At 41.5% G+C, this 15057-nt stretch overlaps 1 pseudogene; it reads right to left on the reverse strand.

Moving 5' to 3' along the window:
- Nucleotides 1-656: 656 nt before the first annotated feature.
- LOC128850443 (cytosolic non-specific dipeptidase-like) lies at nt 657-12116 on the reverse strand (annotated as a pseudogene).
- Nucleotides 12117-15057: the final 2941 nt, after the last annotated feature.

Consider the following 15057-nt stretch of genomic DNA (forward strand, 5'->3'; position numbering starts at 1 on the left):
GACAAAATTATGGTGAAAGAATAGTATGGCTGACAGCACAACATCTAAGCCATTCCCACACGCTCTTGCCAAGCTTCTGAGAGTAGTATCTATTGACTGGCAGGGGTCTGCTTCTGTTTGGAAGAAAGAATGGGCTGATCCGCCTCTAGGTATGCTATTTCACCAGTTTCTACATCCTTGTGCAGTTGTAGTAGCTCCAGGTTAACTAAGTGAGTGAAGTTTTAAAGCATATAAGCCTAGATTTTAGGTGGCATCTCTTAAAGCAAAAATCTACTTTGCTATCGGGACTCCTCATCAGGTAATGCTGAGAACGACAGGACCTCTCCTGTTTTTTCTGCCCTTCCTTTGCCTTTAGGCTTCCTTAAAGGTGAGTCTGGGAAGGCAGGAGTCCTGGCAAGTTCTATAAGGACGTTTCCAATCATGTCCCAGCTTTTGCAATCTCCTTCTTTCTGGATTTTCCAAAAAGTGACAATTTCCTCTACCAAAACTGTCTTTCCATCCTGAAAAGCAGTTTTCTTCTGGTGGGACACTGTAAGCAATTTGTCTCATCTGCAAACTTTCTATAGAATCATAGAATCATAGAATGGTTTGGGTTGGAAGGGACCTTAAAGATCATCTAGTTCCAACTCCCCTGCCATAGGCAAGGACACCTCCCACTAGACCAGGCAAATATAGTTTTTTGATATTTCATTTTAAGAGTGGGCATCATCATCTGCAGCTCCAACAGGATGCAGCATGACATACTTGCCTGTTGCTTCTTGAAAAGTAAGGAAATGCTTCCTCCATCCCTCATCAGGTCTAGTTCAATTCCAAAAATTGTCTTCTTGGCTTTTCTACCCAAGTATTAGGGATGTTTGAAGATCGACGCTCAGAGTTTTCCGTCATGGCCTAAGTACACTCTGAATTTGTTCAGGCTATGCAGCTCTGCAAACTTTTTGCTCATGTAGTGTTCAACATGCTTTGTGACTTCTTCACGATTCATGTTTAGCCCAAGCCTGATCGAGAACTTGCCAATCACTTTCCTAGGAATCACAATATTGGCTCCAGAAGCTGAGAAGACTCCTTCAGTTCCATGGAGAGGCAAGGAAGGGTACCTCCACCTATGTATAAGGATATCACTCTTAGTATCACACAACAGTTTTGTTGCTCCTACATCTTTTGCATATTCTTCCAGACAGAAGTAGATCTAAAATCATTAACAGGAGAGTTTCCATGAAACTTCAGAAGATGGTTGCTTACAAGGAATACATTCCCTTTTTTTCAAAATTTTCTGCTTTTGAACTGGATAACATTGGTGACTTACAGCCTCCTGTCCTCTCCACCTCTTCCTCCCAAAGACATATGGATCTTCTATGCTGCTTTTTTACTTTACAGCACGAAAACAGACAGAAGGTCTGTTATCTGTTATAAACCACTGGCAGTTCATGGTACACCCATGCTGGAGAGGATGAGCAGAAAATAGCATGGCACTGGAAGATAGTATCTGCTTAAACAGAGAAATGTTCTGCAGGAGTGTGGCAGTTCAACATAGCCTGTATTTCTGCTTTTTGTGGTTCTCAGGGAAGAGGAATAGCAATCCAGAGAATAAAAGCAGTTAATAGGCAGAAGTCTAAAAATAGTGTGTGGAGTATGAAGGAGAGAGTGTCTCTGGCAGTTATGCACACACAAAAGCAAGGCTGAGGTGTTTACGGAGTTGCATGCATATTTTTTTATCCATCAGATGCTCTGTGTGTGTGGGCTATTGTTCGACTGCAAGTTCTAATAAATAAGAGCTGACATTCAATAGAAACCTCTTATTCCCCAGCTGCACAGGATGACAAACCAATGGGGCCAAATTCCTGGAGGTAGTACATGTGCCATGTTCTGGGGACTTCACCGCAGCAAAGGTGACAGTTTATTGTTTGTGGGGAATGCATTGGCCATGCTCTGGTGTGTATCTGAGTAGCCCTTTGTAATTGCATGCTAAATGACAGAGGTAATTAGAGGCAGAGAAATGAAGACTTGCAGCCTTCAGAGGAGGGAGGTCTGGAACAGTTTGTGCCAAGGAGGAAACCTGGGCTTATGGGCAGCTCTTTGGTGGTGGAAAACCAGGCTGGAGGTAAAAGCTGGCAGAGGATGGAAGGTGGTTTTCTGGGAGAAAGGAAACGGTGCATTTGTGGCACATTTCTGACTTTGCTCCTTGTGCAGTGGGATGCAGGCAAAGCTAATGATTATGGGTCTCTAATGAAAAACATTGCTTATTCAACTCATTTAAGAAACCAAGTGCAGAAGTATAATATATTCAGAAAGCCTATCTTCGGAGATTTATTAACAACAAACAAAGGAAAAAGAAAAGTCAACTGCATTTAATATCATGTGACATACTTGTATTAATAATCTCTGTTAAAACCTAAGTGAAACACCCTTTCAAAGCCTTTGGATCTTTATGCATTCTGTGAAGATTTTTGGCTTTCTATTTGTAAAACGTCATCTGTCCTGATTTTATAGAACATATTCTCCCACCCTACACACCAAGACAGAAATCTCTGCAAGCAGAAAACAAGACAAACACTTTTTCCCTAAAAATACATTCCTTGTCCCTACCTGCCTCGAAATTACTTTATTTTAACAGGAAAATGATCATTTTGCAGCATTGTATTTTATTTTGAAATTCAATGAGGCCTATGTGGAGCCCCAGGGATTGAAAAACTGGACTACCTTTGAGTGTTTGATTCCCATGGGTGCTATAATCTGACAGGGACATATTCTCCACCTGCATCCTTCACCTCAGAGACCTCATGGAGAAGAGGTGAAAGAGGAGTGAGATGGAGTAATTGGCCTCATGTCATGAATGTAAGGAGAAGGGGATTTTCCCAGACCCAGTCCAGTGCTCTATGCCCACTACCTTCTCATAGTAGCCGGCAAAGAGTGTATTAGAAGACACAGGCACTGCAAAGGGTCAGCAGTTTTGGCTCCTGGTCTTTGCCTGCCTGCAGGAGTTGTCAACATGGAACTGCATTTTCACCAGAAGTGATAAAGCAGCATTTGACATGCTGCTGTGAAGGACTCAGATGGGAGGCAGCAAGCTTCGGCTGTCACAGATTTATTCATGGTTAATGCCCAGGCACCATCAAGGAGGTGGGCAGGAAGAGCTAGGCTGCCTGAAAACCCACTTCTGTCACTCCAGTTAGCACTATGTGCTGTGCCAAAATTTGATTATTATCATCCAACCCTGGCTTAAGACCATGTTGGTCACAAGATGGATGAACACATCCAAATTTCTTTTCTGTGTGTAATGTTCAATGGCTACTCCACTCCTCTAAAAATGTTCTTACTCCTAGCCCTGTCATACCAAGGATGCTTAAGACACATCTGAAGCAAAGCTCCAAGTTCTTGAAGTATTAGGGCAGAAATACATCTTTCCAGGGATATTATCCAAAGACCCATCATTCCTGCATTATACTACTTCTGGGAAAGTGACACTGAGAGTGTCACAGTATCACCCGCTGAAGAGATGAGCAGGGTAAAATAAATGTGTGTTGCTCTCACCATGCTTTATTGATTTTTCAACACAGCAAGCTGACACCAAAGGTAAGCACAACAAATGCACTTCCACCTCAGCACCAAACTCTGCTCTTCACCATTCTATGGGAATGTTGCTGCAAGTACATTGCAGAAGTAGATGTCCCTCTGATCATCATATAGAAAATAACGTCCAGAAATCTGAAAAAGCTGAAAAAAAAGTTTTCCTTTCCTGTAGAATTACCTGCTTTCTATAAAGCTTCTTGATTTTATTATAATAAATCCCTCTTATAATACAAAAAGAAGCAGCTGTCCCACGAGTGTTTACACCATCTCTCTGCCACAGGGCAATTACCTTAAAAACTTTTTTTAGGAGAGCTTGGGTGGAGATTCTGGCTCTCATATGAGTAATAGCCTTTATCTTACTTACAATTTCTTCTGCCACACGTGACATTTTTCTTCCCTCCCTTCCTTACATCCACATGTTGTAATTTCTAAACAGCTCTGCTCTACCTCAGGAGAGACAAGGGATCTCTCAAGGATCAAAAAGCACTCAGCCAACTCTTTTCTCACTGGTGCAGCCTGCATAAAGCAAACTGCTCATTGTAGCCACATCTAACCCTGGACCTACAATTTCTCAGTGAGAGTTTTGTGGTGAATCAAGTCTGTTTCAAATGAAGGGAGAGAAGGGCATCTTTCTGCTGAACTCCACAGCCAGTGCTTCAGTCCATGAAGAGGGTTTTGCTGTAGCCCTCCTTTCAAGATTTGTGCAAGCCCTAGAAATGCCAAGTGCAGAGCATCACAGCCTAGGTTCAATGGGATAAATTTTAAGCAGAGGTGAAAAAACCCAGAGCTAACTGCATTCCATACTGTCATGGGCTGTCAAATCAGTGGTTTTATGGAACAAGCTGGGATAATAGGCTTGTGCTACCCTGAAGCTGGATGGATTTCTGTTTTGCATACTGTTAAGGCTTTTTATTGCTCCAGTTCAAGAGGCCATGCACACTATTTCTAAAGGTTAAACACTATCTAGTAGAAGAGGGGACAAAATGATAGTAAAACTAGCAGAGCTGGGAAAGAGATTAAGATTTTTTTTAAAAAAAATGGGCTCATCTTTCTTGTTGTGGAGGAGTTAGAGGAATTCTGCCTACAATTATCCTCCTGAAGCTGGGAGCATTACAGAGATATGTCAGGAAAAAACCTTTCCCAAAGAGATCTTTTCTTCCTTCAGTTCCTCTGTTCATATGTCAAACAGACAATATCACCATCTATGAGAAATCAGAAATGCAAAGAGGCAAAGTGACTTTATGAAGGTTGTTTCTAGGTCAGTGGCAGAGCCAATTCTAAATTCAACTCTTAATGGACAGATCTGCTTTGGTGTTTAATTTTGTTCTTTATTTTTGAACCCATGCTACTCTGGCCACACATCTTGGAAGCATCCTGGGCAAGGCTCTTTTTCTCTCATTATCATTTTATACGTTGTGACAAGCTCAATATCTCAAGGCCTGTTTTTCTTCATTTCTCTCACTCCATAGAGTCTGAAATTTCTTAAAACGCCACGTTTATGAGTGATTTCTCACTCCTCAGAACTGGAGAGAGGGAAGATAATTGAAACCAAATGTTTCATTTATGTTAATAACGAGTGTCATTTTATTTTATGTCATGCTGCTTCATGCAAGACCACTTCAAAGTGTAGAGAAGAATGGAGGAGAAGAACATCATAAAAGAACACTGGAGGCCACATAAAGAGAATCAATCACAAAAGGAAAAGCACTCTCAATCCAAAATTTGACCACAGTCTCACTAGAGGGAAAGATTTGAGAAGAGGAAAATATCATGTTGTAGGTCTTTACCTTTCAAAAAGAAGGGCTTTTGAGGTAGTCTGAGATGCCCTGAAGCCTGGCACATTTAGGGCTGAGATAAAGAGCGAACGCTCAGGTTTCATGTCCGTGGGATGAGAATTCCTCCCCCTTTGCTACATAAGACTCTTCCTGCATATCCTGGCATATGTTGTACAGGCCAGAGAAACTGACCGGCATGGTGCTGATGAGATTTGGCCTCCCAGGGGTGCTGCCGAAGGTGGGAGGGAGTCTCCCACCTGTCAGTGTTGGTTGAAATCACTTAGCTCCTCCCTTATGGGGTTAAAGGTATCTGTTATCTCCCTGTAACTGCCATCACTGTACGTGCACACAGAGAGAAAAGCTGGAGGAGCTGGGGATAGGAAGCCACCCAGCAACAGTGCAGCAGACCCAGACTCGGGGCTTGCAGGTTTGGGTCATAACTCCTGGGCAGATAGTGGCAGGTTATTTTTGCCTCCTGTAGCTCTGTGGCCGGTTGTTTATTGCTTGACTTCCTGCAGCTGGATTAAAAACATTCAGCAGTTATGCGCTTCATTTCAAGAGTACTAGCTGCCACTATAAAAGTTCAATTGGGCATTGGATCATGCCTAATCCTTACACATTCGCCTTGGTGGAAGGAGTAGCACAAATGCCTGGTGCTAAATGGCTGATGAGCCTGTCTGTAGTTTGAGACAATCTTAACACAGCATCATATCTTCATTACAACACAGTTTTAATTACAATTTTGTACTCTATTTTCTGTGTGCATGTGAGCTGATTTTCTACAGGAAATTCTCTGTGGTCATTTAATCTGCACTTTTCTCCTTCTTACAGAGGAGACACACACCTCATGCCATATTTATAGTGCACAAACCCTGTTTAAAGACAGCAGTGTAGGTTTCCTCCATTTCCTGCTGTCCATGATTAATTGCTGCATCTGAGAATGTCAACTCTGAGTGAAGAGCAGAGAAAGATATTACGGAAAAAAGGCACACGTAAGCTCTAGGCGCCCAGTGTAAGCTAGGTAGGACTTGTTTTTTCATGATCCGAAGCATTTGATAGCACAGCATGCAGTCAAAACATATAGTGCTGTGGACTCTTCATTTGGGCATCCAATGTGAGAGACTAGATAAGGACTGAATGGAGAAATAGCAGGAGTGAGCTGTGCAGAATGACACAGGCACTCAGTGGCAGAGGGCTCCTACAACTATCTCCTTCATGGCAGTGTCGAGGTTCTTCAGCCATGACTTCTTATTAACGCAACCTGCTACTTTCTCTACATATCCTTCAGCAAAGGAAATGGAGCTGTATACAGTGTTTGGCACTCTTATCCATTGCAAGAGTCACATTTCTTGCAGTTTTGCTGCACTTGACGGACTGTCTCAGCCTTCTTGCTGTGTACTGCTGCCCTTTCAGATGGAGACACTTCTGAGAGTTGTAGGATAAAATCTTGACTCCACAGAATGCAATGGCAAAAGCTGCCAGACTTTCACAGTGTAGTATAGCATGGTCACACGCTCTTGATCCTGGCTACCACGATACTATCAGGCACCTAGATTATTAGATAAAAAGCTTTATTGATTGGAGCATTGCTGGAAAGCAGAACCTATAGTAAAATTATATAACAGTACTTACATTTATACCACTCCCCCAGAGCCAAATCGCCAAATAACATAATGAAACACCTACACTGAGAAACAGAAAGCCTCAAAGAATAAGACTGAGAAATTATATCTCCTGGAAAGTTTTTGCCTTTGGGCCAGGTTACACAGCCACAGCTCACATTTACTGAAACCCACTTGAAGAAGGAGCTGAAATCGTGAAGTTTGCAAAATGCCTCTCATATTTAGAGGTGGGCAAGTGACCCTGTGGGTTGTGCTTACATACAGCAGGGTCTGCATCCAGACTGCTGCAGGCTGCTCCTTGGTCAGAGTGAGGGGTTGTATCCTGTGTGCAAGACTAGAGCATGGGCCTTGCTCCATCAGCAGTGCATCTGAGGCACTGTGTCTGTGGCCATAGACCTGATATCTGGTGGAGAATTCCTCTAAAATAATGACTCAGCTTTTTAAAGCCTTGGGTGAGAACTTTTCCTAACAAGTCAGAGTGACTATGAAGCTAGAAGCTGATGTGCTGATACTTGGCATCCTCTCAGCTGAATGACTCTACTTTCTGACCCAACACCATAAAAAGCTAGCAAATTCATGGAGGGTGTGGGGGTCACCAGCCCCATCCCGAGGGAAAACGCTTCCACTTATTCCCATCCTGCCTGCTCCTGCTTTCCTACATCTCTTCTGGCCCTCCAGCACCTGGTGATGCTAAGGGTTAGCCTTCCTGCTGGCAGTGTGGCAGGTCCTCACCAAACATGGGATCCAGCTCCAGATGGGGAGCTGCAAAGGCTCGGGAGCAAGAACTTTGTCACAGATGGATAATGAAGCATTTTTGAACATTTAGCATCCATTTATCCGGTGTCTTTGAAGCATCACCCTTCTCTCCTAGGGTTTCGCATAAGCAGGCCCTTCAGAAAAAGATGTTTTATTTTTCAGCATGCCTCAGTGAAGACATATATTAGAAAGCCTTACATGCTGGAGCCAAAATTTTACCTGCTAATAGCACTTATATTGCTGTCCTAAGGGTTAATGATCAAATTGGAGTTTAATAATCTCTTCTTTCTCAGACCATTTCACATTAGTTGCACTGCCTTGCTGTAATAAAATGTAATATAATAAAATGTTATATCCCGCATTAATGAAATTCTCACATATTACAGCCCTTCCTACCTGAGATCTTGGCAATTCCTTTCTTTGTTCTTTTTTTTTCTTTTAAAACAAAACAATCCGTCTCTCAAATTAGCAGCATGGATCTGGCGCATTTGCTGTCCACACTCTCCTGACTGACTGTTTTTACTTCAGTGTGTTGAATGGACATACACTGCAAGCCTGCATGTCCCGGTTCACAGTCTATGTGTGTTGATGGAAAGTTTACCATCAGTTTCGAAGAGGCTTGGGGTCCATCTAAGGCAGAAGGGAAACACAGATGAGAAAAATAAATCAGGGTGCATGCAGAGAGCTTCATCTGTGTGCATGTCCAAATCACCCCATGGTGAATGGTTTACTGCACTTCTCATCACCCTGAATGTAGAGTAGGAACAAAGATACATCGTTAGTACCACCCAGAACAACCTTCTCTAGCCAAAATATTTCTTTTTGAGTATTATTCCTTGGCTTAAAAAAAAAAAATCTTTTTTTTGTCTTGATTTGTTTTGAACAAGTGTTTCCCAAAAGTATTTCCCAACTCGATCATAAAAAAAAAAACAAACAAAAACCCCAACAACATTGCACTGAAAAGAATAATCAGTCCCTGCTGTTAAGCTCTTATATTCTGAAAGCAGAGTTAATGAAATGAATATTGTCTAATTAAAGAGACTTTTTAAAGATAGGATCAAATCTTCAGATGGAAGTCATCAAGTGGGAATAGCATGAAGCTGTCAGCTCAGGCTGCATCTCTGGTTCAACAGTTGTTGAACCTGCATTTCCAAGAAAGAAACTTACATCAGGAGATGGCTTTTTAACAAGAAACCCTAGCCTGACACTTGAGAAACCACTGGGCTGTGGAAACTCTTTGTCCTTAACAGAACTAAGAGAAGGCTGAAGTGTTGCCAAGCTCTTTGCCATCTCCCCCTCCCACCACTTGCAACATCTCTGCCTTTGGAGCACCGCAATTCACAACAGTCTCAATTGCAATTTAGATCTAACCTAGAAGCTTTGGGCCAGGAGGTGCTGGTGCTCTGACAGTCTCTATGGTCCTGTTTTTGTCAGCATGTAGAAGTATGGCCGGATGTACCTGTGTTCTTTGTCTCCCTCACCTCAATCCCCTGCCACAAAGCCATAAACCATCTTAAGCTGGCAGCCTCTAAGCCAAATTGATGTCTGTGCCAATGAAAATAAAATATACTCAGGGATCTTCCATGGTCTTTTATAAGCAGGGTTAGAGAGTTTGCACTCTGGAGTTTGCCTTCATGCAGATGTGTAGATTTATAATTATAATTCAATAATGCTTAAGAGTTTTTTAAATATTACCCACCAAATATCATGGAAAGGCATTTTGGTCCCTCAACAGGGAGAAGCAGCACTAGTAAACCTCTGAAGAGAAGCCTGTAAACGTTGTGAGATAAAAAGGTTTTCCTATAGGATACTCTGTATGAAGACACCATTTAAACTAAAAAGTCAGTCCTTTGCAGGAATGTGCCAGCTTCTATAAAATCTGATAGGAATTTTCTGTTTGAAAGGGTTAGAAAAGGCAAAAATTATCTGAATATCTCCAAAATTTTGTTTTTAAAAAACTGTGACCGAAAGAGATGTTGATGTCCTAATTTGGGAAAACGTTTTGGAAAAAACATTGGAAATTCAGAATATCTGAAAAAATATTCTGTTTCCCAGAAACAGAATCTGCTTTACAACCATCTGTAACCTCTAAGTAGGCACAACCCTGTCTTAAGACAAATAATATATCTTACTGACTTGAAGGAAAAAATTGACTGAGACAAAATCAGTATTCAGACGTCAGTGAAGTTTTGGTTAAACAGGGAATATAGCATTTGGTTTCTACAATCTGAACAATAATAGATCAACAGCTTAAAATATGCAGTTAACAAGCATTTGGAAGGCTGTTTTACTTTGTAAATATAAGCTCTCAGTTGATCAAATAGAACTATGTATTTTTATATGCAAACGGTTAGTCATGTGCCTAGGCAATTCTGCAAGAACGAATTGGATTACATAAATAGTAATTTCATATTCAAAATATGAATAATATATTTGTACTTACTGTAGCACATGTAGCTCATGGTTGATATGAAATCTGTAACTCTTTCTTTAAAGTAAAGGTGAATGGTTGGATCTGAGCACTCTTAACAAAAACAGAAGTGAATACCTCTTTTGGGAAAAATGTCAGATGTTCATTGGCTTTTCCTCTTTTGCTAGCACCCAAAGGAAAAAAGGAAAAACCACATGATTATCACTGAAGTATTTAAGAAGCTGAGATTTATCTTTCATCATGTAATAATTTTCTTTAAATATTAATGCAGTCAATTAGAATGAAAATACTTGTTTATATAAAGAAGAAAGCATTACCAGTGTATGAGATACAGATAACCAAAAAAATCTGAATTATACTGAATTAATAATTTTATATTCCTCTGACAATAAAATCTAGGCAAAAACACAAGGAAAATTATAAGTATCTTCATTCCATCTCCGTTGCATATCTACAACCCATTTTCTTCACAGTTGTGTCAGGACCAGGTCTCCTGCCTGGTGTGCCTCCAGGTACATCACTATGGAGGTAGACCTTTAGCCAGTATAAGCATTTCCAGCTGTGGTGTGGTGGGTTAAACCTGGATAGCTGCAAGACTCCTACCAAGATGCTCTCTGCCACCCTCACCTCAACAAGACAGTAGGAGAAAACAAGACGAAAACTCTTATAAATCCAATACACCTACTCTCCTCAGAGACAAGTTGAATTCCTCCTGCTTTAAAAAGTCAGCCACAAGTACTCCAGAGTGGTAAGCTTGAGAAGTGAAAAAGAAAGGACAAAGAAAAATCCTAACAGTCAAATCCTGACTTCCATAAAGGACATACAGAAAATTCTTGGTGGTACTGGACACCCTAATGACAATGACAGAGGTGGGGTATTAGGTCTCTGACATACTGCTTAAGCAATTGAGTTTAGAAGCTGAAGTTAGCCTACTGAAGGCGTAAGTAATCCCACAGGAAAACTTTGCCATGGCATTGTTCTGAAACTTGTCTAGGAGTCTTTGCTCTGAAATGTTACCTGACACTATTTTCAGCTGTCCCTGAGCAATGAGACAAACCTTCAGATCAACAGAAGAGCTGTGGAGGTAGCGCTAATGGGCTCTTCATTACACCCAGCAAATTCTAGCCTGGGGCAACTCACATAGTCGAATAGTTTAATATAGCAGTTAGGGGCTTTGGGAGTGGGGAGAAACCCTTCAACACAGAAGACCGTGGACAGAGCTACTCTTCCGGTCTTCTAGACATTACTAGAGATTCATCTGTAGAATAGAGCTGGACTGTTATGTTGATGTTAATGCTTTCCCTTTGACAGCTGGAAGGTTGATCAACTTATTCAATAACTAGACAAATCACTTTTTTTGCTTTCTAGCCTACTTTTTACTTCAAATACCAATTTTGTAGGGGGATTAGAATGCTTAAACCCAAATTCTACCCTTTATAGTGATACAATTGTCTCTGAAGTCATGGAAAGTTGTACTCAACATATCTGACTCTAGCATTTGACCAACAACTCTTATTCAGTCGTTTTCAAAGGAAGCGAATCACTGTCAGACATGTGCTGTGCAGAAAAGGATGCCAAAATGCCAGTCATTGTCCATGAACACGCTGAAAATCAGCAGGGACTGCAGGAGTGCAGCCATGCTGTGGCACAAATCAACCACTGAGGGCCACAGTTCAGGCATGGCCTTCAGGCTGGAGTTATTTCACGTGGCCACAAACGGTGAGGTGGTCCAGATTGTGAGCTCCAAAATGAACGGAGTCAGTGGGAGCAGAAGAAATTGACACTGTTGGGTCACCCTGGGACACAAGTGGCTGTCTGGCCAGGCCAGACACTCTCCCTCGGCCCCTGGGAAGCCCATTGTAGTAATGCCCTATGTGGGAATGACTCCCAGCTCACTTCTGGACCTTTGGCTTTCTGAGGTACATCGTGTATGTCTTGCAGCTCTTCATCATATGAAGATGTCATGATGTAGGTCAAGATAGCCAGGATGACCACCCCTCACAGGCTGAGGGGGGTGTGTGTGTGTGTGTTTCAATGTCGGCTGCAGTAGCCAGAAGAGCTGTGGGAATTTGATTAGACAGTCAACAACTGGTGACAAGTTTGAGATGCAAACCTTGTACTGGAACAGGCTAGATTATTTACAGTGAACAGTGAGATGAAAAAGCAATTCCTCTTTGTTTCTCTAGAGTGCATATAAATAGCCACATTTTACAGAAATTCCTTTGTTACCGAAATCAGTTCTCAAATAGCTGAAGAAGTGCAGTGGAAGACTCACTCACATCTATGGAAGGTTCTATCACACTAGTTTCATTAATTGGTCCAATGAAAGTTCTTCAGATCTTGGTGAGAAGGAAGAGGCTGACTCTTGTTGACATTAAACTGCTCCATTGAAAAAGGAATGTTTTTTCTGGAGGAAAACATGGAGACATTTCTGATGTGAATAGTAAGAAAATCATCTTTATTGCAAGATTAACATTACTCGTTTTAGTGACTGGAGAAAAGAAACAGTACTACTTCTGTCTTTGTCCACATTTTCCTACAATCCCTATCCAGTGTACTTTGTAGGTCTGTACAAGAAAAAAAAAATCTCAAAGATGGTATTTTCTCACTTCCTGGACACTCGTGAACAAATATTGCCTTTCTAGCTGAAAATAACAGGTGAGGTAGGGCTCAGATGTTCTTTGAGCCTGTGGGTGCAGGCAGGTAAGCAGACATTTCCAGTAGCAGGAATGGCATGTAATTGGTGTCTTCCTGATGATCCCTTGCAAGACGTTGTGGGTCCCCGTGAAAGCTGATACTAAAAGGAGGCAAATCAAACCTGACTGTCTCTCCAGTCAGTGATTCACAATTGCAGTTGCTTCTAATAAGACCTATTCAAATCAAACTTGAGGATTCCTTCCCCTGATGCACACCATTAGTGTCTCAAAGGTTTCTCTCCTTGTTTTCCCTCCCTCCCCTCCACATCCCGACACTTATTGACAAGCTGCTTCGACATGTCTTATGCAGGGCATTTTGACTCTGTTTGCTGTTTAACAAAGCCCAAGCTGCAGCATAAGATGCAGGAGATTCCTAGATAGTGAAATGTCAGGTTTCACGGAATTAAAGCCAGCAAATGCAGCCTAATTTGTTAAACCACCCTGCATAAACAAGTTATTGTCACTTGTACAGTTTTAGATGACATTGGAAAAGTGAAAGATAATTATAAGGGGAAAGGCAGAAGTGCAATGAAGTCAGCAGTACCTCAGGTTTGGTGTTAGGTATTTTGTCCCCTTGCTTTCTCCTCTTTATTCTCTGGGAGATGCAGAACATCTCCTGGGGCTTTTGGAATAAAAAGCAGTGACTGCATGGGCGGAAATATGCTGAGTCTTGGGCATCGTGGTAAAAAAGACTGACTTCACAAAAGAGACAGGTAATCTATCATTATCTGTGTGAGGATATCAACCAAGACTAGGGTGTATTACTAATAAGGGAAGTGCATAGAAAAGATATGGAGCCTGTTAAATCTGAGGGACACTGAAGAACACATGTTCAATGGAATTAAAAAAACTTATTCAGTATTATATTTGGGGGTTAAACATCTTTGCTTTAGAGAGATGAATGTTGAAAGAATTGCCTAAAAGCCCCATACGCAGGAAGATTAGGGCATCAGTTGGGTAACCACAAATAAAGGAGGATTAGGGAGTTCACTGTGTACCTGACACATTTGAAGCACTAAGGATCTACAACCAGAGGGACAGTTTTCAATTTTTTTCAGAACCAGGGAAATCCCACTGTGCTGAAAATTACGTTGCTGTTTCTAGATTAAGTGTCCTGTCTCTGCGCATGCATACAAAATTTGAAAATCAGACAATATTTCTACTTCCATAAATACAGCTTGGGGTCCAAGTGATTTCTGAGACTAAATGAGACTATCAATATCATGGCAGAGTCTTATGGGAGAGAGGGCTGTGCATTAAACTGATCTATTTCATTTCTCAGCTCAATAGTTAAATGAGAACTTATTTTTCTTACCTCTCTGCTCATACTGAGTGGTATGAGCAGCAGTGACTCAAGACTAAGACAATTGGAAATATAAATTCTGAGTAGTACAGGTGCCAATAAAACACTAAATTTATGTAGTCCTCTGTCTTGGGGCAAGCTGTCTCTGTTGCAGCCTTTGATAATGAATTCCTTAGGAGGTGACTGTGCTGTTCCTCAAGTCTTTCAAATAGTTGGACAAAATGCCTAAGGAAAAAAAAAGTAGGGGGAGGGAAAATAGATGGCAACAATACATAGACATTTGTAATACCATAAATCTTTGTCTTCCTTTGCACTGAAATAAAAAATCGAGGTTAATTGAATATTATAAGATTTAATGATGTTTCCAGTATTTGGAGTGGCTGAAATGTGAGTGTTTTCAAAGTTGTTTTGCCTCCTACTACTGATGACGCCTGCAAAGATTATGCATATATGAATTTTCATTACTCTGTAGCTGCATTCGATTCAGGGATGCTGGGTATGTGGAGCTGCACAATCCTGCTACACAGTCAGAAGTGACAGTGAGTACCCTCCCCCTCATCCTTTCCTCTCCTTCAAGTGCATGCTGTCACTTCTCAGGATGGCTGTTTGTTGAATTGCCCTTTGTCGTGACAGGAAAGGCAAGAGGCATGAAGGGAAGGGAAGGAGAAGCACAACTCAGCACCAGAAGTCATCTTCTGAGCCATAAGAACTGTGTGGAGGTCAGGCACAACATCTTCTCTCCAAAGAAGGCTTCTGCAAGATCCCTGGCAAAAGTCTTTCCTGAGAAAAATCTTTCCTGACAAAATCCTTGCTGTGTAATGAATCCCCCCGTGAATTATCAACTCTGTTGCTCCCAATTTCCCAAGAAATACCCCACTCAGCCAGCACCAGCAATGCTTGAGAGCCA

Source organism: Cuculus canorus, chromosome Z (assembly GCF_017976375.1).
Source record: "Cuculus canorus isolate bCucCan1 chromosome Z, bCucCan1.pri, whole genome shotgun sequence".
NCBI classification, from domain to species: domain Eukaryota; kingdom Metazoa; phylum Chordata; class Aves; order Cuculiformes; family Cuculidae; genus Cuculus; species Cuculus canorus.